Here is a 10708-nt window from a genome sequence, read left to right as displayed (position 1 = left end):
CTTCTGAGGTAATTTCAGTTGAACCAAAGCATTCAGTTCATTGATGAGCAATGGAGGTTCATCCTCCCAAGTCTCATTACCAAATAGCTTGGCATTTAGCTTCATGATTGCTCCTAGATACAGAGCAACTTGCTCTTCAATAATATCTTCATCCTCTTCAGGAGAAGAATACTCATCAGAGCTCATGAATGGCAACAGTAAATTCAGTGGAATCTCTATGGTCTCTGTATGAGCCTCAGATTCCTTTGGTTCCTCATTAGGGAACTCCTTAGTAGTCAGTGGACGTCCATTGAGGTCTTCCTCAGTGGAAATCACTGCCTCCTCCTCCTCTATAGGTTCGGCCATTTTGGGTATATTGATGGAATTGTACTCTCTCTTTGGATTCTCTTCTGTATTGCTTGGGGGAGTACTAGGAGGGATTTCAGTAAATTTTTTACTCAGCTGACCCACTTGTGCCTCCAAATTTCTGATGGAAGACCTTGTTTCTGTCATGAAACTGAGAGTGGTCTTAGATAGATCAGAGACTATGGTTGCTAAGTCAGAGAGGCTCTGCTTAGAATTCTCTGTCTGTTGCTGAGAAGATGATAGGAAAGGCTTGCTATTGCCAAACCGAATTTTCCCACCATTATTATTATTGAAGCCTTGATTAGGCTTCTGCTTATCCTTCCATGCGAAATTAGGATGATTCCTTCATGAAGGATTATAGGTGTTTCCATAGGATTCTCCCAAGTAATTCACTTCTTCCATTCCAGGATTCTCAGGGTCATAAGCTTCTCCTTCAGAGGAGGCTTCTTTAGTATTGCTAGATGCAGCTTGCAATCCAGTCAGATTCTGAGAAATCATATTGACTTGCTGAGTCAATATTTTATTCTGAGCCAATATGGCATTCAGAGTATCAATCTCAAGAACTCCTTTCTTCTGAGTCATCCCATTATTCACAGAATTTCTTTCAGAAGTGTACATGAACTAGTTATTTGTAACCATTTCAGTGAGTTCCTGGGCTTCTACAGGCATTTTCTTCAGATGAAGAGATCCACCAGCAAAGTGGTCCAATGACATCTTAGACAATTCAGACAGACCATCATAGAATATACATAAGATTCTCCATTCTGAAAGCATGTCAGAAGGACACCTTCTGATCAATTGCTTGTATCTTTCCCAAGCTTCATAGAGGGATTCACCTTCCTTCTGTCTGAAGGTTTGGACTTCCACTCTAAGCTTGCTCATCTTTTGAGGTGGAAAGAACTTGGCCAAGAAAGCATTAACCAACTTTTTCCAAGAGTTCATGCTTTCTTTAGGTTGTGAGTCTAACCATATCCTAGCTCTGTCTCTTATAGCAAAGGAGAAAAGCATAAGTCTGTAGACCTCAAGATTAACCCCATTGGTCTTAACAGTGTCACAGATTTGCAAGAATTCAGCTAAAAACTGATGAGGATCTCCCAATGGAAGTCCATGAAACTTGCAATTCTGCTGCATTTGAGAAACTAATTGAGGCTTAAGCTCAAAGTTGTTTGCTCCAATTACAGGAATTGAGATGCTTCTTCCATAGAAGTTGGAAGTTAGTGCAGTAAAGTCACCAAGCATCTTCCTTGCATCTCCACCATTGTTGTTGGGTTCGGCTGCCATGTCTACTTCTTTTTTGAAAATTTCTGTAAGGTCCTCTCTAGAGTGTGGTGCTTTAGCTTTTCTTAGCTTCTTCTTCAGAGTCCTTTCAGGCTCAGAATCAGCTTCAACAAGGATGTCTTTATCCCTGTTACTACTCATATAAAAAAGAAGAGAACAGAAAAGAAGAGAAATCCTCTATGTCACAGTATAGAGATTCCTTTATGTGAGTAGAAGAATGGAAGAATAGAAGAATGATGTAGAGAGAGAATAAGAAGAATTTGAACACAGAGAGAGGGAGAGGGTTCGAATTATGAGTAGAAGATAATTGTTAGTAAATAATTAAATAAATAGAAAGAGATGGGAGAGGGAGTATTCGAATATTAATTTAAAAGAAAAAAATATTTTTGTTTTTATTTTAATTATAAGTTAGAATTCAAAATTTAAGAAAAGAAATAAAAGCAAATTGAAAACTAAATAAATTAATTAATTAAAAAAGATTTTTGAAAAAAATTGTTAGTTAATTTTCGAAAATGATGAGAGAGAAAAGTAGTTAGATGGTTTTGAAAAAGATAAGAAATAGTAAACTTTTAAAATTTAAAACAAACAAAAAGTCAAGTAGTTAATTTGAAAAAGATTTGAAAAGATAAGAAGTCAGAAAAAGATTTTGAAATTAAAATTTTAAAAAAGATATGATTTGAAATTTATTTTAAAAAAGATTTGAAAAATAAATTAAAAAGATTTTATTTTTAAAATTAAAGTTGATGACTTGACTAACAAGAAACTAAAAGATATGATTCTAGAATTTAAAGATTGAACTTTTCTTAACAGGAAAGTAACAAACTTGAAATTTTTGAATCAAAACATTAAATGCTAGCAAAGATTTCGAAAATTATGAAATAAAATTAAGAAAAAGATTTTGAAAATTTGATTTAAGATTTTCGAAAACATTAAAAGAAAAATAAGAAAAAGATTTTGAAAAATTTTAAGAAGGAATTCGAAAATATTAAAAGAAAAATGGAAAAGATTTGATTTTGAAAAAGATTTGAAAAGATAAAGTTTTTAAATTGAAATTTTGACTTGACTAATGAGAAACAACTAAATTTTAAAAATCTTTGACTAAGTCAACCCAAAATTTCAAAATTTATGAGTAAAATAAGGAAAAGATATTATTTTTGATTTTTTTAAAATAATGAAGAAAGAGAAAAACAACAAAATGACACATGACATTAAAATTTAGGATCAAAACAAATAATGCATGCAAGAACACTTTGAATGTCAAGATGAACACCAAGAACACTTTGAAGATCATGATGAACATCAAGAACATATTTTTGAATTTTTTTTAGAAAAGAAACACATGCAAGACACCAAACTTAGAAATTTTTAAACTTTAGACACTATGAATTCGAAAATGCATATGAAAAACAACAAAAAACACAAAACAAGAAAATCACAAGATTAAACAAAAAAAATCATCAAGAACAACTTGAAGATCAAAGAAGAACACAATGCATATATTTTTGAAAATTAAAGAAAAATTAAAACATGGAATTGACACCAAACTTAAAATTTGACACAAGACTCAAACAAGAAACGCAAAATTTTTTTGGTTTTTATGATTTTATTAAATTTTTTTTGTATTTTTTTTCAAAAATTTTGGAAAAAGAAAATAAACAAAATTCAAAATTTTTAATAAGAATTCCAGGATTCATGTAATGTTAGTCTAAAACTCCGATCCAAAAGAATTAGACATGGTCAAATGGCCAGCCAAGCTTTAGCATAACAAATACAGACATGTCCTTTTAACAAGGGAAAGTGAAAACCTCAGTCCAAAAGATTAGACATGGCTTAACAGCCAGCCAGGTTTCAACATATTTCATGAAGCTCTAGAATTCATTCTTAAAAATTTTTGGATGATTTTTCGAAAACTAAGAAAATAAATTTTTTTATTTTTTTTTCGAAAATAAAAATAAAAAGCTTAAACATAAAATAAAATTACCCAATCTAAGAAACAAGATGAACCGTCAGTTGTTCAAACTCGAACAATCCCCGGCAACGGCGCCAAAAACTTGTTGCACGAAATTGCAATCACACTTTTGCAACTCCGCACAACTAACCAGCAAGTGCACTGGGTCATCCAAGTAATACCTTACGTGAGTAAGGGTCGATCCCACGGAGATTGTCGGTTTGAAGCAAGCTATGGTCATCTTGTAAATCTTAGTCAGGTGGATTCAAATGGTTATGAGATTTTGATAATTGAAAAGATAAATAAAACATAAAATAAGATAAAGATACTTATGTAATTCATTGGTGGGAATTTCAGATAAGCGTTTGGAGATGCTTTGTTGCTTCTGAACCTTTGCTTTCCTACTGTCTTCATCCAATCATGCTTGCTCCCTTCCATGGCAAGCTGTATGATCCTCTCGGATGAAAAATACCAGGTACGGTTTCTGCACAGCTAATCAACTGTCGGATTTCTCGTCTCGGATGAAAAATACCAGGCACAGCTACCGCACAGCTAATCATCTGTCGGTTCTCACTAGCGTCAGAATAGGATCTCTATATCCTTTTGCACACTATCACTGCGCCCAACATTCACAATTTTGAAGCTCGTCACAGTCATCCCTTCCCAGATCCTACTCGGAATACCACAGACAAGGTGTAGACTTTCTGGATCTCAGGAATGCTGCCAATTGGTTCTAGCCTATACCACGAAGGTACTAATCTCATGGACTCGGTCTGTGTATTAGAGACCCAAGAGAATATACTCTGGCTGTCGTCTAATGACTACATTGAACATCATGTAGACCGCTTGTGGTTGTCAGGCACGCGGATCTTGGCTAAGCGAGTAACGAAGATGGTGATTGTCATGGGTCACCCCTTCATTCTGACTTAACTGAATTAAGTACAAGAGTATATCTTGGAGAAGAAGTAAGTGTGAATTGAAAGAGAAACAATAGTACTTGCATTAATTCATGAAGAACAGCAGAGCTGCGCACCTGAATCTATGAGGTGTAGAAACTCCACCGTAGAAAATACATAAGAGAAAAGAGGTATAGGCATGGCCGTGAGGCCAACCTCCAAACGTGAACAATGGCATAAACCTATGATATCATGCGAATACAATAGTAAAAAGTGCTATTTATACTAAACTAGTTACTAAGGTTTACAGAAATTAAGTAACTAAGTGCAGATAATGCAGAAATCTACTTCCGGGGCCCACTTGGTGTGTGTTTAGGCTGAGCATTGAAGCTTTCACGTGCATAGGCCATTCTTGCAGTTAAACGCCGGCTTGGAAGCCAGTTTAGGCGTTTAACTCCAGTTTTGGTGCCAGTTCTGGCGTTTTACACCAGAAAAGGGTCTCTGGCTGGCGTTTAACGCCAATTTGGGCCATCAAATCTCAAGCAAAGTATGAACTACTATATATTGCTGGAAAGCCCAAGATGTCTACTTTCCAACGCAAGTGAGAGCGCGCCAATTGGGCTTCTGTAGCTCCAGAAAATCCACTTCGAGTGCAGAAGGATTAGAATCCGATAGCATCTGCAGTCCTTTCTCAGCCTCTGAATCAGACTTTTGCTTAGGTCCCTTAATTTCAGCCAGAAAATACCTGAAATTACAGAAAAACACACAAACTCATAGTAAAGTCCAGAAATGTGATTTTTTCATAAAAACTAATAAAAATATAATAAAAATTAACAAACATACTAAAAACTATATAAAAACAATGCCAAAAAGGGTATAAATTATCCGTTCATCAGAGAGTGATGAGCGGATAATTTATACGCTTTTTGGCAATGTTTTTAGTATGTTTTCAGTATGATTTAGTTAGTTTTTAGTATATTTTTATTAGTTTTTAATTAAAAATCACATTTCTGGACTTTACTATGAGTTTGTGTGTTTTTCTGTAATTTCAGGTATTTTCTGGCTGAAATTAAGGGACCTAAGCAAAAGTCTGATTCAGAGGTTGAAGAAGGACTGCAGATGCTGTTGGAATCTGACCTCCCTGCACTCAAAGTGGATTTTCTAGAGCTACAGAACTCCAAATGGTGCGCTTCCAATTGCGTTAGAAAGTAGACATCCAGGGCTTTCCAGCATTATATAATAGTCTATACTTTGCCCGAGTTTAGATGACACAAACTGGCATTGAACGCCAGTTCCATGTTGCAGTCTGGCGTTCAGCGCCAGAAAGAAGTTACAAAGTGGAGTTCAACGCCAGAAACACGTTACAAACTGGCGTTCAACTCCAAGAATGACCTCTCCACGTGTAAACTTCAAGCTCAGCCCAAGCACACACCATGTGGGCCCCAGAAGTGGATTTCTACATCATTTACTCAATTCTGTAAACCCTAGTAACTAGTTTAGTATAAATAGGACTTTTTACTATTGTATTAGACATCTTGGGACGTTTAGTTCTTAGATCATGGGGGCTGGCCATTCGGCCATGCCTGAACCTTTCACTTATGTATTTTTCAACGGTAGAGTTTCTACACACCATAGATTAAGGTGTGGAGCTCTGCTGTTCCTCAAAGATTAATGCAAAGTTGATGAGCGGATAATTTATACGCTTTTTGACATTGTTTTTAGTATGTTTTTAGTAGGATCTAGTTACTTTTAGGGATGTTTTCATTAGTTTTTATGTTAAATTCAAATTTATGGACTTTAGTATGAGTTTATGTGTTTTTCTGTGATTTCAGGTATTTTCTGGCTGAAATTGAGGGACTTGAGCAGAAATCAAATTCAGAGGTTGAAGAAGGACTGCTGATGCTGTTGGATTCCAATTGCGTTGGAAAGTAGACATCCAGGGCTTTCCAGCAATATATAATCGTCCATACTTTGGCCAAGAATAGACGACGTAAACTGGCGTTCAACGCCAGCTTTCTGCCCAAATCTGGCGTCCAGCGCCAGAAAAGGAGCCAAAACCAGAGTTGAACGCCCAAACTGGCACAAAAACTGGCGTTCAACTCCAAGAAGGACCTCTACACGTGCAACACTCAAAGCTCAGCCCAAGCACACACCAAGTGGGCCCCGAAAGTGGATTTATGAATCAATTACTTACTCTTGTAAACCCTAGTAGTTAGTTTATTATAAATAGGACATTTCACAGGTCTTTTTGACCATCTTTGGATTATCTTTTGATCTATTGATCACGTTTTGGGGGCTGGCCATCTCGGCCATGCCTGGACCTTTCACTTATGTAATTTTAACGGTAGAGTTTCTACACTCCATAGATTAAGGTGTGGAGCTCTGCTGTTCCTCAAAGATTAATGCAAAGTACTACTGTTTTCTATTCAATTCATCTTATTTCCCTTCTAAGATATTCATTTGCTCTTCAACCTGAATGTGATGAACGTGACAATCATCATCATTCCCTATGAACGCGTGCCTGACAACCACTTCCGTTCTACATTAGATCGAATGAGTATCTCTTAGATCTCTTAATCAGAATCTTCGTGGCGTAAGCTAGAATGATGGCGGCATTCAAGAGAATCCGGAAAGTCTAAACCTTGTCTGTGGTATTCCGAGTAGGATTCGATGAATGAATGACTGTGACGAGCTCTAAACTCGCGATTGCAGGGCGTTGGTGACAGACGCAAAAGGATAGTAAATCCTATTCCAGCATGATCGAGAACCGACAGATGAATAGCCGTGCTGTGACAGGGTGCGTTGATCATTTTCACTGAGAGGATAAGATGAAGCCATTGACAAGGGTGATGCCTCCAGACGATTAGCCGTGCCGTGACAGGGCATTGGATCATTTTCCCGAGAGATGACCGAAAGTAGCCGTTGACAATGGTGATGTATCACATAAAGCCAGCCATGGAAAGGAGTAAGACTGATTGGATGAAGATAGCAGGAAAGCAGAGGTTCAGAGGAACGAAAAGCATCTCCATTCGCTTATCTGAAATTCCTACCAATGATTTACATAAGTACCTCTATCCCTATTCTATTATTTATTATTCGAAAACACCATTATCAATTTATATCAGCCTAACTGAGATTTGCAAGGTGACCATAGCTTGCTTCATACCGACAATCTCCGTGGGATTCGACCCTTACTCACGTAAGGTATTACTTGGACGACCCAATGCACTTGCTGGTTAGTTACACGGAGTTGTGAACCATGGTCTTGGCATCATGTTTTTGGCGCTATTTCCAGGGAAAGAAAGAGCAATGAATTTTACATAATTAAAGTGTAATCACGATTCCGCGTACCAAAAGTACTACTATTTTTCTATTCAATTCAACTTATTCCACTTCTAAGATATTCATTCGCACTTCAATATGATGGATGTGATGATCGTGACAGTCATCATCATTCTCAACTTATGAACGCGTGCCTGACAACCACTTCCGTTCTACCTTAGATTGAATGGATATCTCTTGGATATCTAATACAGGGGACCGAGTCCGAGTTATTAGCGTCCTCGTGGTATAAGTTAGAACCCATGGATGGCCATTCCTGAGATCCGAAAAGTCTAAACCTTGTATGTGGTATTCCGAGTAGGATCTGGGAAGGGATGGTTATGACGAGCTTCAAACTCGCGAGTGCTGGGCATAGTGACAGACGCAAAAGGATAGTAAATCCTATTCCAGTATGATCGAGAACCGACAGATGATTAGCCATGCAGTGACAGCGCATTGGACCATTTTCACAGGAGGATAGGATGTAGCCATTGACAACGGTGATGTCCTACATAAAGCTTGCCATGGAAAGGAGTAGGAAGGATTGGATGAAGACAGCAGGAAAGCAGAGATAAGAGGAACGAAAGCATCTCTATACGCTTATCTGAAATTCTCACCAATGAATTACATAAGTATCCCTATCCTATTTTATATTTTATTTATCTTTTATTTATCAATTCATAAAATCAGTTGAATCCGCCTGACTGAGATTTACAAAGTGACCATAGCTTGCTTCAAGCCGACAATCTCCGTGGGATCGACCCTTACTCACGTAAGGTTTATTACTTGGACGACCCAGTGCACTTGCTGATTAGTTGTACGAAGTTGTGAAACAGATATAAGATCATGAACGTGCGTATTGATTTTTTAGCGCCGTTACCAAGGAATGGAATGATCACGATTTCGCACACCAAGTTTTTGGCGCTGTTGCCGGGGATTGTTCGAGTTTGGACAACTGACGGTTCATCTTGTTGCTCAGATTAGGTAATTTTCTTTTTTGTTTTATTTTAAAAAAAAATAATAAAAATATACAAAAATCCAAAAAATTAATAAAATCATAAAATCAAAAATATTTTTTGTTTCTTGTTTAAAGTCTACAGTCAATTTTTAAGTTTGGTGTCAATTGCATTTTTTCTAAAAATTTATGCATTTTTCGAAAATTCATGCATTCATAGTGTTCTTCATGATCTTCAAGTTGTTCTTGGTAAGTCTTCTTGTTTGATCTTCATATTTTCTTGTTTTCTGTCTTTTCTTGTTTTTCATATGCATTTTTAATTTGTTAGTTTCTAAAGTTTGAAAATTTCTAAGTTTGGTGTCTTGCATGTTTTTCTTTCATTAAAAATTTTCAAAAATAAGTCTTGATGTTCATCTTGATCTTCAAAGTGTTCTTGGTGTTCATCTTGACATTCATAGTATTCTTGCATGCATTGTGTGTTTTGATTCATAATTTTTATGTTATGTGTCTTTTTCATGTTTTTCTCTTTCTTCATTAAAAATTCAAAAAAAAATCTTTTCCTTCTTTTACTCAAAATTTTCGAAAATATGATTTGATTTAGTCAAAAATTTTTTAAATTTAATTGTTTCTTATGAATCAAATCAAATTTTCAATTTAAAAATCTTATCTTTTCAAAATCTTTTTCAAAAATAAAATCTTTTTCATTTTACCTTCATATTTTCGAAAACTTTTTAAATTTGATTTTCAAAATCTTTTTCTTATTTTATTTCTTAATTTTCAAAATTTTTACTAACATTTAATATGATTGATTGAAAAATTTCAAGTTGTTACTTGCTTATTAAGAAAGATTCAATCTTTAAACTCTAAAATCATATCTTTTTAGTTTCTTGTTAGTCAATTAATCAACTTTAAAATCAAATCTTTTTAATTTTCTTTTCAAATCTTTTTCAAATTAAAATTTCAATCATATCTTTTTCAAATTCAATTTCAAAATCTTTTCTAACTTCTTATCTTTTTAAAAAAAATTGATTTTCAATTCTTATCTTTTTGTTTCAATCATATCTTTTTAAATTTCAATCATATCTTTTTCAAAAACAAATTTCAAAACTTTTTCAATCAATCTTATCTTTTTGTTTCAATCATATCTTTTTCAAAACTACCTAACTAATCCTCTCTCTCTTATTTTCGAAAATTCCCTCTCTCCTTTTTCAAAATTCCTTTTTAATTAACTAATTATTTTAATTTTAATTTAATTTCAACTTTAATTTTCGAAATCTAACTTTCAATTTTAATTTTTATTTTAATTAAATTTCGAAATTCTCTCTCTCATCTCCTTCTATTTATTTATTCATCTACTAACACTTCTCTTCCATCCAAAAATTCGAACACCACCTCCCTCTCTGTGTTCGAGTTTTCCCTCTTTTCTTCTTTACATTACATTCTTTTCTTCTTCTACTCACACAAAAGAATCTCTATACTGTGACATAGAGGATTCCATATTTTCTTTGTTATTCCCTTCTTTGTCATATGAGCAGGAGCAAGGACAAGAACATTCTTGTTGAAGCAGATCCTGAACCTGAAAGGACTCTAAAAAGGAAACTAAGAGAAGCTAAAATACAACAATCCAGAGACAACCTTACAGGAATTTTCGAACAAGAAGAGGAGATGGCAGCCGAAAATAATAATAATGCAAGGAGGATGCTTGGTGACTTTACTGCACCTAATTCCAATTTACATGGAAGAAGCATCTCCATTCCTGCCATTGGAGCAAACAATTTTGAGCTGAAACCTCAATTAGTTTCTCTGATGCAACAGAACTGCAAGTTTCATGGACTTCCATCTGAAAATCCTTTTCAGTTCTTAACTGAGTTCTTGCAGATCTGTGATACTGTTAAGACCAATGGGGTTGACCCCGAGGTCTACAGGCTTATACTTTTCCCGTTTGCTGTAAGAGACAGAGCTAGA

General features: G+C 35.3%; 1 non-coding gene across 1 annotated transcript; it reads left to right on the top strand.

Moving 5' to 3' along the window:
- The first annotated feature begins 1113 nt into the window (after window positions 1-1113).
- LOC112745844 (small nucleolar RNA R71) lies at window positions 1114-1221 on the top strand. Its single transcript, XR_003173752.1, has one exon. It is a non-coding gene; the product is annotated as a small nucleolar RNA R71 (small nucleolar RNA).
- Window positions 1222-10708: the final 9487 nt, after the last annotated feature.

This window comes from Arachis hypogaea, chromosome 14, assembly GCF_003086295.3.
Source record: "Arachis hypogaea cultivar Tifrunner chromosome 14, arahy.Tifrunner.gnm2.J5K5, whole genome shotgun sequence".
NCBI lineage: Eukaryota > Viridiplantae > Streptophyta > Magnoliopsida > Fabales > Fabaceae > Arachis > Arachis hypogaea.
Note: the sequence above shows the minus strand (reverse complement) of the source record. Positions and strands in the feature narration are given on the sequence as shown.